At 39.3% G+C, this 14204-nt stretch overlaps 1 non-coding gene across 1 annotated transcript; it reads left to right on the top strand.

Annotated features, from left to right (window-relative positions):
* Positions 1 to 391: 391 nt before the first annotated feature.
* On the top strand, positions 392 to 498 carry LOC145013536 (small nucleolar RNA R71). The gene has a single exon (XR_013665089.1). It is a non-coding gene; the product is annotated as a small nucleolar RNA R71 (small nucleolar RNA).
* Positions 499 to 14204: the final 13706 nt, after the last annotated feature.

Below are 14204 nucleotides of genomic sequence, written 5' to 3'. Positions count from 1 at the left end.
TTCATCATATCGGTCCCCACTTGAGTAACATACTTGCACCTTTTTGTTGCCATTTTCATCCAAGTCGTAGTCTCTAGTAAGATGAGGTCCTTTACAATCTTCACAACCCACCCGAATAGCATGGATCGTTTGATCCATTTTATCCATCCTCCTATCCATGCTTTTTAGCATAGCCATGAACGTGGACAAGTCTTCAGTAGCTGCATATGCAGCTCCCACAGTAACATCATTTCTTGGGGTGTGGTATTCTCTAGAGTGCTTAGAGAATTCTTCAATCAATTCCTTAATCAATGGGGGTGGCTTCTTTGTGAGTGGGCCTTGCGAGTCAAGTAACTGCCTGGTTGTGACATTGACTCCATCATAGAAAATGGAGACTTCTTGTTGGCTATTAAGTTCATGGTGTGGGCAGTTTCTTAGTAAGCTCTTGTACCTCTCCCAAGCTTCATATAGAGACTCTCCAACTTGTTGTTCAAAGTTAGCAATGGCCTTCTTCAGCTTGGCTATCTTGGAAGGTGGGCAAAAGTGATCAATGAATTCTTCTTTCATCTTGGCCCATGTGGTGACTGATCCGAGGGGAAGTGATTTGAGTTAGTCTTTTGCAGCACCTTTGAATGTCACTGCAAGCATGTGAAGTAGCTGAGTTTCGCGAGTCACATTTGGAACATTAAAGTAATCAGCTACATCATTGACCTCATACAAATTCTTGTAGGCATCCTTGTGGTCTTTTCCATAGAAAGGAATTTCCTTTAGCTAGGCGAGTATGTGGCCCTTTAGCTCGAATGTAGCAGTAGCGGGAATTGCGGGTTGCACAAGTCCCAGGCCGGTATCATCGCGGATCCTCTTCTTCTACTCTCCCATGGGGATTTCATCAATGTTAGCCATGGTATGAGTTAACTCGTCGCCGGAATCGGATTTGTGCCCATATGTAGGTTCTTCTTCCTCCTCGGTGTCGTACTCGGTGTCTTCCTTGATCGGATCTTCGCTTGCTAAAGATGTGCTGGATGCTCCTGATTTTTTGCTCTTCTTCTTCCCAAAAACAGTCTTTAAATTAGACAAAGGTGAATTCTTTGGTGTATTCGAGCTTTCCACGTCCTTTCCTCTGTTCCTTCTCAAAGCGGATTCGGGATCTTTAAACGGGGGTACCATCAGGGTGTTTGATCCTCTGATCATGAAAGTCCTGAAATAAAACAAGATAAAAACGTAAAAAGAACAAAAAAATGTAACTAAAAAAACGAAAATTAAAGGCAAAATACTTCTATACTCGCCGAGTAGGTGCGAATGCACTCGGCGAGTAGCAATGTATTTTTGAAAGAAATCTAAACTTAAAATAAAAACTAAAATAGATGCAAAAACCTAACTACTAATTATTCAACTGCAATATATTAACTTTGTGCTAGTAAACTCACACAAAGGATCAAAAAAAATTAGGAATTAGATAAATTATTTAGAACCGTTCCCCGGCAATGGCGCCAAAAATTTGATGTGTTTCAAACGACCTAGTTTTAATCCTACTTTTAGTTAACAAATTAAGCACACAAAGGCAGTGAACCTATCTTTTAGTGGTATACTTGGATAAGTAGGGTGTCGAACTCAGGGAACGGAAATTAATCTAATAACTAATTTTAACTAAGCAAGTAATAAAAGTAAAAGGGTTTTTTTCTCTAGTTTTACAAGACTAGAAACTTAAACAAAGCACTTAAACACTTAACTAACTAAACAATTAAAGCAAATGACAAATTCACCAAATTTATTAAAGGGTTTCTGTTTAGGTTCAACCAATTCACTCCTATGGTTATTTAAATGATAAATTAATTATTATTGGTTACCAACTATAGTGGTTAGGTTCATGTTCATTACTCCTAACCCTTAGACAATTAATCAATTCAAGCAGTGGCCAATTGTTTAAACTAATTAATTCCCTAGTTCAATTGTTTGGATTAAATAAGATTTGTAATTGGTTAATCAAGTTGGTGTTTCAATTAACCTCTTCTTTGTTGGTTTCTCAAACAAGCTCACACATTAATTTACCAATTCTCTAATTAATCCTAATTTCATATTCATTATTCTTAAGCATATGATAAAGTGTTCACATAACATATGAGGTTAATAATTAAGAGATGTTCATGCAGCTTAATTACCTTCCAATTAACAAAAAATAGTTTTCATTAATGCATAAGGTTCTATAACAAACTTAAATTAATAAAATCACCAAATAACAATCAATCAAAAAGTATATTCTAAACCATAGGAGTAAATTGGTCTTCCCTAACAGAAACAAAACAAATTTAGTTCATAGTCATAGCAAAAACAAACTCAAAAGCAAATTTAAATAAGCTAAACATACTTAATTCCTAAAGCTAAGTGGAATGAATAAACTAATTGCCTTGATTCTTCAAAGGATTGAAGGTTAGGGTTCCTTAGCTCCTCCAAGGGTTCTTTTTTGCAGGTTCAGCTCTCAAAATTGCCAAAAGTCTTTTCCATTCGGATAATGGTTTGATATTTATAATTATCACAAAATAGGGTGTACTCGGCGTGAAGCAGACCCAACTCGCCGAGTAGATGCTTGTTATTCGTCTTATACCAGGAGTCTTGACGTATCTTCTGGAATATTCTAGTGTACTCACCGAGTAGCCTCGAGAACTCGCCGAGTAGCTAAGTTTTTGTCCCTCATTCTTCATTCTTTTGTCTATAATTGCTTCCCCTTGTTCCCTTTCACCCCCAAGCATGTCTTTTGGACTGAAAACAAAATTTAAGCATTATTAAGTACCTTTTGTCCACATTATACACATAATTAGTAAAAAATGAATAAAAATGTATGCTAAATAATTAACTAATTATGCACATATCAGTGTCTTTTGAGAGAGAGGGTTCATAAGCCAAGGAAACAGTAGGAGGCAAACTGACCTTGAAGAAATTCAAGAGTCAAGTGATGATGGAACTTCAAACCTTAGCACTCAACCTGAGGAGGAAACTCATGTTGAGCCAATTGACAAGTCTGAACTTCTGAGGCATTCCACAAGGGTTAAGAATGCACCTGAGCATTATTATGGCTTCTATATTACTGCGGAAGGTGAGACACTTATCAAAGATGAGACATTGGTAAGTCTAGATGAACCTAACAGTTACACGGAAGCCATGGCAGGCCCCGTGTCAGCCAAATGGAAAGAGGCAATGGACAACGAGATACAGTCCTTGTACGAAAATCAAGTTTGGAACTTGGTTGACAATGTACCAGGTCGTAAGACAGTTGGGTGCAAATGCATCTTCAAGATGAAGACCGACATGGATGGTATTGTACACACATATAAGGTGCGACTGGTTGCAAAGGGCTTTTCACAAACTCCGGGAGTTGATTATGATGAGACCTTTTCACCAGTTGCAAAGATTAAGTCCATTAGGGTACTGTTAGCCATTGCTGCATTTCATGATTATGAAATATGGCAAATGGATGTCAAAACTGCCTTCCTTAAAGGAAGTTTAGCGAAAGATGTTTACATGAGTTATCCAGAGGGTTTTGTTAGTACATAATACCCTAATAAAGTGTGTAAGCTCAAATAAGCCATTTATGGATTAAAACAGGCACCTCGCAGATGGAATCATTGCTTTGATGAGAACGTCGAGGAATTTGGCTTTTCGAGGAGTGAAGATGAATCTTGTGTCTATTTCAAGGCTAGTGGGAGTATATTCAGCTTTTGGTACTGTATGTGGATGACATGCTACTCATAAGAAATGACATCCCAACCCTGCAGGAAGTGAAGTCCTAGGTTGGGAAGTGTTTCTTTATGAAAGACCTAACAGAAGCTGCCTATATTCTAGGGATAAGGATTCTGAGAGACCGGAGTAAAAGACTAATTGGACTTAGTCAGAGTACTTACTTGGAGAAGGTGCTGAAGAGGTTCGGTATGCAGGACTCCAAGAAAGGAGAGCTACCCATCCAGAGTAACGCCAGATTGAGTAAAACTCAGAGCCCAAGTACTGAGGCTGAGATAATAGAAATGAGTCAAATACCTTATGCTTCTCCAGTAGGATCGATCATGTATGCTATGACCTGCACTCGACCTGATGTAGCCTTTGCTTTGAGCATGGTTAGCAGGTATCAGGGGAACCCTGGCAAGGCTCACTGGAGTGCAGTAAAGAATATCTTCAAGTAGTTGCGAAGGACTAAGGACTGGGCCCTTACCCGCAGTGGGAGTGATGACTTGAGAGTTATAGGATATAGTGATGCTAGCTTTCATATTGATAGGGATAATTTCCGCTCTCATTCAAGCTGAGTCTTTACCTTAAACGGAGGAGCAGTTACTTGGGAGAGTTCCAAGCAGGAGACAGTAGCTAATTCAACTTGCGAATCAGAGTATATAGCAGCAAGCGAGGCAGCAAAGGAGGCTATATGGATGAAGAACTTCATGGGAGACCTTGGAGTTGTACCAGCTATAAAGGAGCCAATGGAAATTTTCTATGATAGTGAAAGTGCAGTTGCCTTAGCTAAGGAACCAAGGGATCATGGGAGATCTAGACACATTGACAGAAAATACCATTTCATCAGACATCAATTAGAAGAAGGACTCCTTGTGGTAAAGAGGGTATCATTGAATGAGAACCCAACAGATCCCCTCATGAAGGGACTGATTCGGGTTAAGCATCTCCAGCATGCTCGGAGCATAGGGCTGAAGGATGATATTAGTTTTAGTAGTTAGATAATTTTGAAATTTGTAAAGTGTAATTGACATTTGATGATGAATAAAAGTTGTGTTTATTTATGAGTAAAGTGTTGCTATCTCTTGTCAATCATTTACTATATTTATTTTGCATGTTTTGACTTCCAGAATAATTATGGTTGGTATATCATATTATTCGAATCTCCACGGTTGGTCATATGTTGGAAGTAGGTATGAATCAAGACTATCATGATATGGTTGTAGAGGTCAAAGTTGTTGGACGTGACTATAACACTCATGAGTGCTCATAAGTTCTGAGCATTGGACTCAACCCACACTCACTAGTGTCACTTCATGGAATTTATGTCGAGCGATCGAGAGATAGTAATATCATATAAGTCTTCAAACCTAGAGATATGACTTGTTGCCTATGATTTGGTTATGCATTGATCGTATGAAAACGCATTGGTAACTCGATGTTATAAAACAACTTTTGTGTGTGATTTAACAAGTAGTAGAACAAGCATATGAGTCGAAATTTATCTGTTCCTTATAGGATTAGAAGTGATATCTGGGCCCCTCGATGACGGGCCCGGTCATAACTAAGTTGATGTGTTCAATTAAGTTCTTTGTCAAACAAATCGGAAATCGGGAAACAAATTGTTGGACAATAAGTAAGACATTGTTCCATGTATTTATCCGAATGATATCTAAAACAGAGGATTATATGATCACTTATCTTAAATGGGGCATCATCATCTTTTCAGTTCCGAGAGACCTTGAAAAGAGCTATCATTGATGATCAGTTCCTGAAGTCATACTTACATATATAGTTATTCGACTTATCCAAGTGGGAGATTGTTGAATAAGGTGTCTAAGTCCATAATGGTCCATTTGGGTTGCATGGCATCGTGAATTTGGATAGACTTGATGAGAGAAATAACACTTGTGGTTTATTAATATATTATAAGTTCTAATATATTAATAGTATTATTTAATTAGTATCGATCAAGAATTAATTTGGAATTAATTAAGTGATCAAAAATGACTAATTAAATATATGGGTTGATTATGTAAATCATCCATAACTTGTATAGTGGGCTAAAAGGCTCCATGGATTATAAAGTTGGGTTAAACCCATAGGATGCTCCATGGGAGTTACAAACCCATGGCTCATGGAAATGAAGAGTCATGTCACATTAGGGTTTACATGGTGTAACACTAGATGTGACACAGTATATAAGGAACATGTTATCTACCAAAATCGGCTACACTAAGTCCAAGTGAGGGCAATTTGATTTTTAGAAGTGTTATACATTCTCTCAAAGTCATTTTGAAGCATTTGGTGTTGTGTGAAGCATTTGAGGCATCACACTTGGGGTACTAGGCTCTCAAGGTTTTCAAGGAATCAAATCAACTACAAGGTATGTAATTCTAGCCATCTTTTTAGTTAAAAGTTCCCCATGTATGCTAGATAGTATTATGAACCTTCGAAATAGTATTTTGCATGTATTTTAGACAAACATAGATCCAAGGTTTTCTAGGGTTTCATGTACACTTAGGAGTGTTAGAAGGCTCGAAACCCATCACATACTACCTTCCACATCTATCTGTACTTTCCTCAAGGATTGCTGCGACTTCACCAAGTCCCTTTACCGATACCCTTTCCTATTAATCTCATCCTAGGCTTTCCTAGGGCACTCTTCGACCTACACTCCGCCATTAGTTGCACTAGGAGTCCCTACTCCCCTTCCCTAACTAGCTTGCGAATACTGTTACATATTCGCTCACTAGTTAGTTAAGGTTAGCTAGGACCCCTTAAGCACAAAGCAAGCAGCATTCGTGCATCGAGTAACCACATCAGGCATAACCTAATCAGGTTATCCTACCTCTGACTAAACAGTCCTAGCATACAGCTCATACAACAGGCATTCAAGGAATCCTCTAGATACTTAGCCCTACTCTAGCATTCAATTCTCAAAATCATATATCAGGCATACAAGGCATCCTTCTAGATTGCTAGCCCTAATCTAGCATGCAGTTCTCAGAATCATGAAGCATACACATAACATAACAAGTATGGGTATCTTTGAGAAAACTTACTTGTGCTCGGCCGCTCGCACGCATCACACACCTTGTCTTTTCTCAAAATTCCTTAACTTAAAATCTTTGGAAACTATTTTACTTAAAAGATCCTTTAGTACCTCGGTTTGAGTCCAGACACCCCCGAGGGTGTGTCCGAATCCCTCAAACCAGGGCTCTGATACCAATTTGTATTATCCCAAAAATCGAGGCCAAAAATTTCATTTTAAATTAAATAACATAATTTACCAAACATTTCCAATGTCATATCAATTTATAAAAACCATATCAGCGTGTCTGAAAACCATATCATCAAAAGTAATAAAAATCAGAGTACAATCCCAGAAAAATCCATGCGGAAATCATGTATGTGATGCGCTACTACACCGCCGACTTCTTCCTTTTTGACGAAGAGGTACCTGAAACCACAACCAAAAACTATAAGCACAAAGCTTAGTGAGTTCCCCCATCATACCTCATAATATATAATATTTTCTGTATCTTTCAACCAGTAACTACCATCAGAATCTGTCAACCGGTAACTACCATCAGTATCTTTCGACCGGTATCCACCATTGGTATCTTTCAACCGGTAACTGTCATCGTTATCTTTCATTCAGTAACTATCATCGGTATCTTTCAATCGGTAACTGGGGACTATTTCACCCTACCACTAGCATAAAATAGTAAGGTATAAACATAAAGTCATACATATCAGGGTACCGACCTACCCATTGGTCCTAACGACCTATGCGAGGGAAAGACTATTCCCTATCACTAGCACTAACACAGTGTTCATATTACGCAAGCATATCTCAAGACCAAGTCACACATCCAAACCAAGATAATTATCACAAAGAAAATTACCTACTAAATATCCCTATTGGCGGGTCGGCATTGTGGCCTTAGACCCACCCTACTCGAAGGTAAATCACCTCGATGTCGTGTAAAGTCTAAACTGCCCCCGGCGTGAAGGTTGGCTCCCATCGACTCCTTAATCCCTACACGACAATTCTCAAGTCATAAAATAGAATATATGACCCTAACCAGGGTCAATACCATAACCAGATAAAGTCAACCTTGGTCAAAGTCAACATTCAGTTGACCTGAGGAGTTGGCCCGCCAACTCGCCGAGTCCATACTCCACTAATCTGATATAACCCCGAATCTGCTCGTCGAATCTAGCAATAACTCGACAGGTTATTCTTCCTTCAAACTATCGGGACCATCTTCATCCGACTCGCTGAGTTCTTCCTTGGACTCGGTGAGTTCATCTCCCTCATAAGAATATGTCCAGTCTATGACTCGTCAAGTTGTAGAACAACTCGTCGAGTCCATCTTCAAGGGTTGGGAGATTGCCTTGGACTCTCTGAGTCTGCTCATACACTCGTCGAGTCCTATGGTTCTCAGGTCCTTTTATGCGTCTAAACATCTACGGGACTACCCTCCCTAACAACTGGTCCATTCGCAGAATGGATTTGGCGGTCATTATGCCTCGACTCACCGAGTCCCAAGAACAACTTGGCGAGTCCATCCTTGACCATTACTATATAGTCGATTTAAATGGTTCTTAACATGTCAAAACCATAGATCGGGCCTCCTAATGTCTATTTTATACGTAAAGTTCCAAACTTGGTGCACATGCATGGGGTTTTTAGCATAAAAATCCATAAAAGCTGCTCTACAATGTGCATGGGGCTCTCATGGACATAGTTGGCACCTTTATGCCATGAGACCCCTCCAATAACTCATATTTGAAAGTAGAACTCCATGAATCACTTCACAAATCCGGAAATGGATTAGAAAGCCCTAAATGCACCCAAAATCTAAGCCCTAAAGATGAACAACCAAAAGAAAGACCAAAACAGGGGGCATTTACCTTGCTTGAGCTGAAGATAGAATAAGATCTCTGGATTTACAAGCCCCAACTCAAGCTCCCAAGCTTCCTTCCTCTTTTCAAGCTTCACAGTCCACCAAAATGCACCAAAAATGGCCTTAGATCACTCAAAGCGGCTAGGGTTTCGATAAGAGGTGTTCAGGGAGCATAAGGGACAATGGAGGCTGCAATAAGGCATTTAAATACAGTGCAAACCCTCAGATTTAGGGTTTCCCTCGTACAACACATACTCGTCGAGTCAGTCTCCCGACTCGTTCAGTAGGTCACTTAAAATGCCCACGGATCACGACCCTACTCGACGAGTTGGGCCACCAACTCGTTGAGTCCCATAGAAAATACAGAAATGTCCAAATTAAATGCATACCAGGAATCAGGTGCTACAATAATGGAAATCAAAACTTTTTTGTACTTAAATCTTCAACACGAAATAATATTTTCAAAATTTTCAAATCTTTACTTTAAGGAAACTTCAACACTCCCTCATCTATCTTTACAACAAGATCCATTTTCAAATCCTCCATCTTCTGATACATACATGAAATTCTACTTTCATACACCTACATAAGAAAAAAGATACTTACAACTAAAATAAAACTAATTAAATCATAAATGAATAAAACTATATAATTACCTCCACATCACTAACTTTTTTAACATCAAAATATTCTTCATCCTTAGTGATCTAAACAAGAGTTGAAGATTTATTCGATAGTAGTCCAACGATAAAAAGACAGATGAAAACGGAGTTCAGATGAAGGAGTTATGAATTTTCGAACGGAGTTTTCCTATCCCGACCTACTATAGATAATATATATAAGTAATATACTTATAATATATTAAAAATAAAGTGACAATTAGCCAATGGAGTCTAAACTAGAGTTGTAGAGCATAATCTCACCTTCGCGTCGATATAAAGAACGTCGAAAACGGAGTTCGTATGCGAAAGTTATGAATTTATGAAGTTCGGGGCGCGAAACCCCAAAACTGTCAGACGCCACGACGTGGCAAGTGTCCTGACACCTCCGGGAGGCCCCCAGATGCAACTTGGGATGACACATGCAGTGACGACCAAGCCCACGACGTGGAAAAAGGTTGCCACGACGTGGCAAGGGCTAAATTTGCCCTATAAATATATTTGAAGGGCCAGCCGTTTAGGGTTGCTATTTTCTCTCTTCTCTCTCCCGTTTTGCATCAATTTGCGTGCCAGAAGTACCCCGAAGCCCCGATAATATTCCCAAGTCCCGAAGCAAGTCCCGAGATCCCGAAGATCCCAAGAAGTGCGGTTTCCGAGCCGAAGCTCTGCCCGTGAGAAGTTCGATTTTTGTAGAGATCTTCCAGATCTGCTGAGGATTACTACTTTTGCAAGTCGTAGTGCTGTCCGATCATCTTCTGATCAAGTGAGTGTATAGTCCCTTTCATGAACACAATTTTAATACAAGTATTGTTTGAATGTATTAAGTATATGTTAGGCTGAGTGTGTAGTTACTTTCTTTTAACACATAAATATGAAGTATTTGTTATAAAATACGTGTTATGTGTTTATATATTGTTGTTTATTTGAGATGAGTGTGGGATGGATGTTTTATATAGTTTTTAAATGAGTTAAACTGTATATATATTTTATATCTACGATTATGTTGGGTAGAACATGGGTTGATGAGATAGTTGGTGTGTGATAAAACGATGAGGTATGAAAGATGATTAAGAATGATATTGGCAGATGCACCAATTAGAGAATATCATAATACTAGCAGATACGTTTAAGAATAATATCGGTAGATGCACCAAGTAGTGAATGTCGTAATCCTGGCAGATGCGCTTATAGGATAATCCTGGCAGATGCGCTTATAGGATAATGTCGGCAGATGCGCCTAAAAGAGAATGTCATAAACCTGGCAGTCGCGCCTCATAGTGTATGACGTAATCCTGGCAGAGGCGCTTAAAAGATAATGTTGGCAGATGCGCCTTATGTAGCAATGGATGTTTGTGCTAATTCCTTAGGTCAATCCTTAGGAATAAATGAATGACGGGTAGTTGAATTCCTAGGGTAAAATCCTAAGAAATAAAGAAGATAATAGGGATGGGTAATTGAGTTGATTGTTTGATGGTTGAATATAATAATTATATTATTGTGGGTTGAAAACCCTATATGCTCACCAGGCTCTCAACCCCGACCCACTCAGTTTTTTTTGTATCACAGGTATTAATACGAAGATATATTTCACAGAGAGATTTAAAGGAGATATAAATCAATTGTGTAATTAAATGTAAGTTCTGTTTATGCTTATATGTCTGTATCGGAACATGACATCCCGAGGTTTTATTATTAAATGAAAATACATTCTCTTCGAGAAATGCTTTGATAATTTTCATCATATTTTGTTTTGGGAACAAATTCCGCAACTGTTTTCTTTAAAAGATTACTCTGATTTTATAAAACAAAGCATAAACAAATCGGTCTTTTCTGACCGTGAAATTGGGGATGTCACAGTTGGTATCAGAGCATTAGTTTAAGCGAACTAGGAAATTGTAGGAAATTTCTAGACTTAAACTTAGAATGCTAAGTAATGATTATGAGCAGTGTGTCTAACATATGTTAAGTTGTACACCTAAATTGACACAAGCACTAGTTTATTTTAGGAATAATGCCTAAAACGCTTTTATGTGCTAAATGTTTTGTGTGATAGCTATATTGGTGCTATTATTTGTTCGAATCTATGGTCTGTTGCCGACCGGATCTGGAAACCTTATGTGTTTAGGATTCTAAGCGTATGTCTACGATATTAGAACTAGCATGTAAACGTTTCAGAGTGATAAGGATGATTTGAATATCTATCATGAATAAGGATCTAATTTCACCTTATTCGGTGTATAGATAAAAAAAATGGTGAGAACAAGAAGTGGAGTTGGAAATGCCGATGAAAACAGGAATCAACCACCAGTGATTGAGCAAATACCTGTCATAGCAGCAGCACCTGAGCCGATAACAATGGCCGGTGTACAATTGATGATTCAGACGATGTTGGATCATCAGATGGATGAAACGAGACGTCTGCTTGAACAGAATCGTGAAGAACTGTTAATTCAAGTGGAAGAGCCCGAAGTGAATGAAGGGAACTTGGAAGGTGGACACTTTAGTGGATCTGTTGATCAAGCCAACCCACCGATAGTTAGGCAAAACAACCAGAATGGAAGGAATGATGGAATGGGATGCAAGTATAAGGATTTTCTGACTTACAAACCATCGACCTTCACTGGAAAGGAAGATCCGATCGGAGTTATGGATTAGATATCGGAAATGGAGCTAGCCTTCATGACTTGTCGCTGCAGAGGCAGGTTGCAGACTATCTATGCAGTGCGTCAGTTTCGAGGTGGAGCCGTTCAATGGTGGAACACTCTAGGGAAGATCCTAAGCCCTAACGAGCCACTGCAACTGTCTTGGGCAGAGTTCTTGGTGCAATTCAAGCGCAAGTTCTGCTCGGCCCAAAACCTGCTAGAGTTGGAGAACAAATTTCTGATATTGAAGAAAGGCAGCATGTTAGTGGATGAATACACTAATGCCTTCACAGACAAGATGGAGTTTGCTTTGCGCATCGTCCTAGACGAACTGATAAAAGTCGATCGGTACGCAAAGGGACTCCCTTGGGAGTATGCGGTGCCAGTGCGTCAGGCACCTACTCTAGAAGCAGCTATTTGGGCTGCCAAGTCTGTTGAGAATATGATCAAGGGGAGGACTGACAGTAAGGTTGAAGTTGGCGAGAAGAGAAAGTTAGTAGGAACTTCAGGTTCTAATGAGAAAAGAAAATTCTCGAAGTCTAGAGGAGGAGGAAGGGATGAGGCAAGGTGGTGCGATAAGTGCAAAAAGAAGCACTCGGGAAAATGTGGTGCGTAGGTGACATGTTTCAAGTGTGGAAAGCATGGGCACTATGCCGATGAATGTATTTTCAACAAAAAGGTGTGTTACGAATGTAACGAAGAGGGGCACTTCAGGCAAGACTGCCCAAGGAAAAATCAAGCAGCAAGGCTAGAGGCGCCGCCAAAGCTAAAGGCAAGAGCATTTCAAATGATCCTTGATGAAGCAGATGGCAATGCAAGGAATCAGGAATAAGGATCTTATATCTAAAGATCAAGTTATAAAGTAGCGATATGAAAAGTATCATGTATGTAGCCTATTAGAGGCATAGTATAGGGTGAACTTGAACTTTTGTGTAATCGTTTCAAGGAATTAATATAAACCCTAGTTTTGCTAACTGATGTGTTGAATGATTATTTGATTTTCTTGTATGGTGAATTGGTCGACTGCGGGACAATACTTGGGACGGGTATGAGTAGGTGTGAAAGATAGTAGATGCATATACTACCGGAAGCACAGGACTCGCACTTGGATCAGGGAAAGTCACAAGGTTACCAAGAACCTAGTAATTGATTCCGTTTTGTTCAAGTGTGTCATTACCCTTGTTTCGGTAGTGACTAGTAAGATGGTTGTTATTCCGACCCTAGTGGTCATATAAAATTGAGTCCGACTATGATGAGAGGTCGTTAGAACACGACCTATTGGTCTGTTACAATAGATAAATAAAAGAATTTATCCTGAGAAGAAGAAGGAGTTCACAATGAGGACTTATTTGGTAACTTGAACGTTACGATTGAAAGTACAACATAGTACGATAAGCAGATGCAAGATTGGGCATTGTCTGCGGTCAAGAAAACCATAGAGTTAAATACTCTATCGAGGAAACATGGAAGTTACGGTTATTACCAAGGATGAAGAGATAACGTGTGGAATCAGTATGCAAGTCCTATTTCATTGATGATTCCGGGACGTAATCATCCTAAGGGGGAGATAATTGTAACGCCCATAGATCCGGGCTAGTCAATTTAGAGACGATAAACATCAAAAAATGAATTTTTGATGGAAGATTATTTAGAAGGATTAATCTTAACCAAGTTGTAGTATATGTAACAAGGTTTCCATGCATATAAAGAACGCCAAAATCCGAGTTATAACGAAGAAGTTATGACCTGTCGAAGTTTCGCGACAAAACCGACACGACCCAACGCGACGTAAATAGTGAACTTAAGGTAGATAGATATCTATCCTTAGTGATCTAAACAAGAGTTGAAGATTTATTCGATAGTAGTCCAACGATAAAAAGACAGATGAAAACGGAGTTCAGATGTAGGAGTTATGAATTTCGAACGGAGTTTTCCTGTCCCGACCTACTATAGATAATATATAAGTAATATACTTATAATATATTAAAAATAAAGTGACAATTAGCCAATGGAGTCTAAACGAGAGTTGTAGAGCATAATCTCACCTTCGCGTCGATATAAAGAACGTCGAAAATGGAGTTCGTATGCGAAAGGTATGAATTTATGAAGTTCGGGGCGCGAAACCCCAAAACTGTCAGAGGCCACGACGTGGCAAGTGTCCTGACACCTCCGAGAGGCCCCCAGATGCAACTTGGGATGACGCATGCAGTGACGACCAAGCCCACGACGTGGAAAAAGGTTGCCACGATGTGGCAAGGGCTAAATTTGCCCTATAAATAGATTCGAAGGGCCAG

This window comes from Lactuca saligna, chromosome 8, assembly GCF_052625555.1.
Source record: "Lactuca saligna cultivar CGN05327 chromosome 8, ASM5262555v1, whole genome shotgun sequence".
Taxonomy (NCBI): domain Eukaryota; kingdom Viridiplantae; phylum Streptophyta; class Magnoliopsida; order Asterales; family Asteraceae; genus Lactuca; species Lactuca saligna.
Note: the sequence above shows the minus strand (reverse complement) of the source record. Positions and strands in the feature narration are given on the sequence as shown.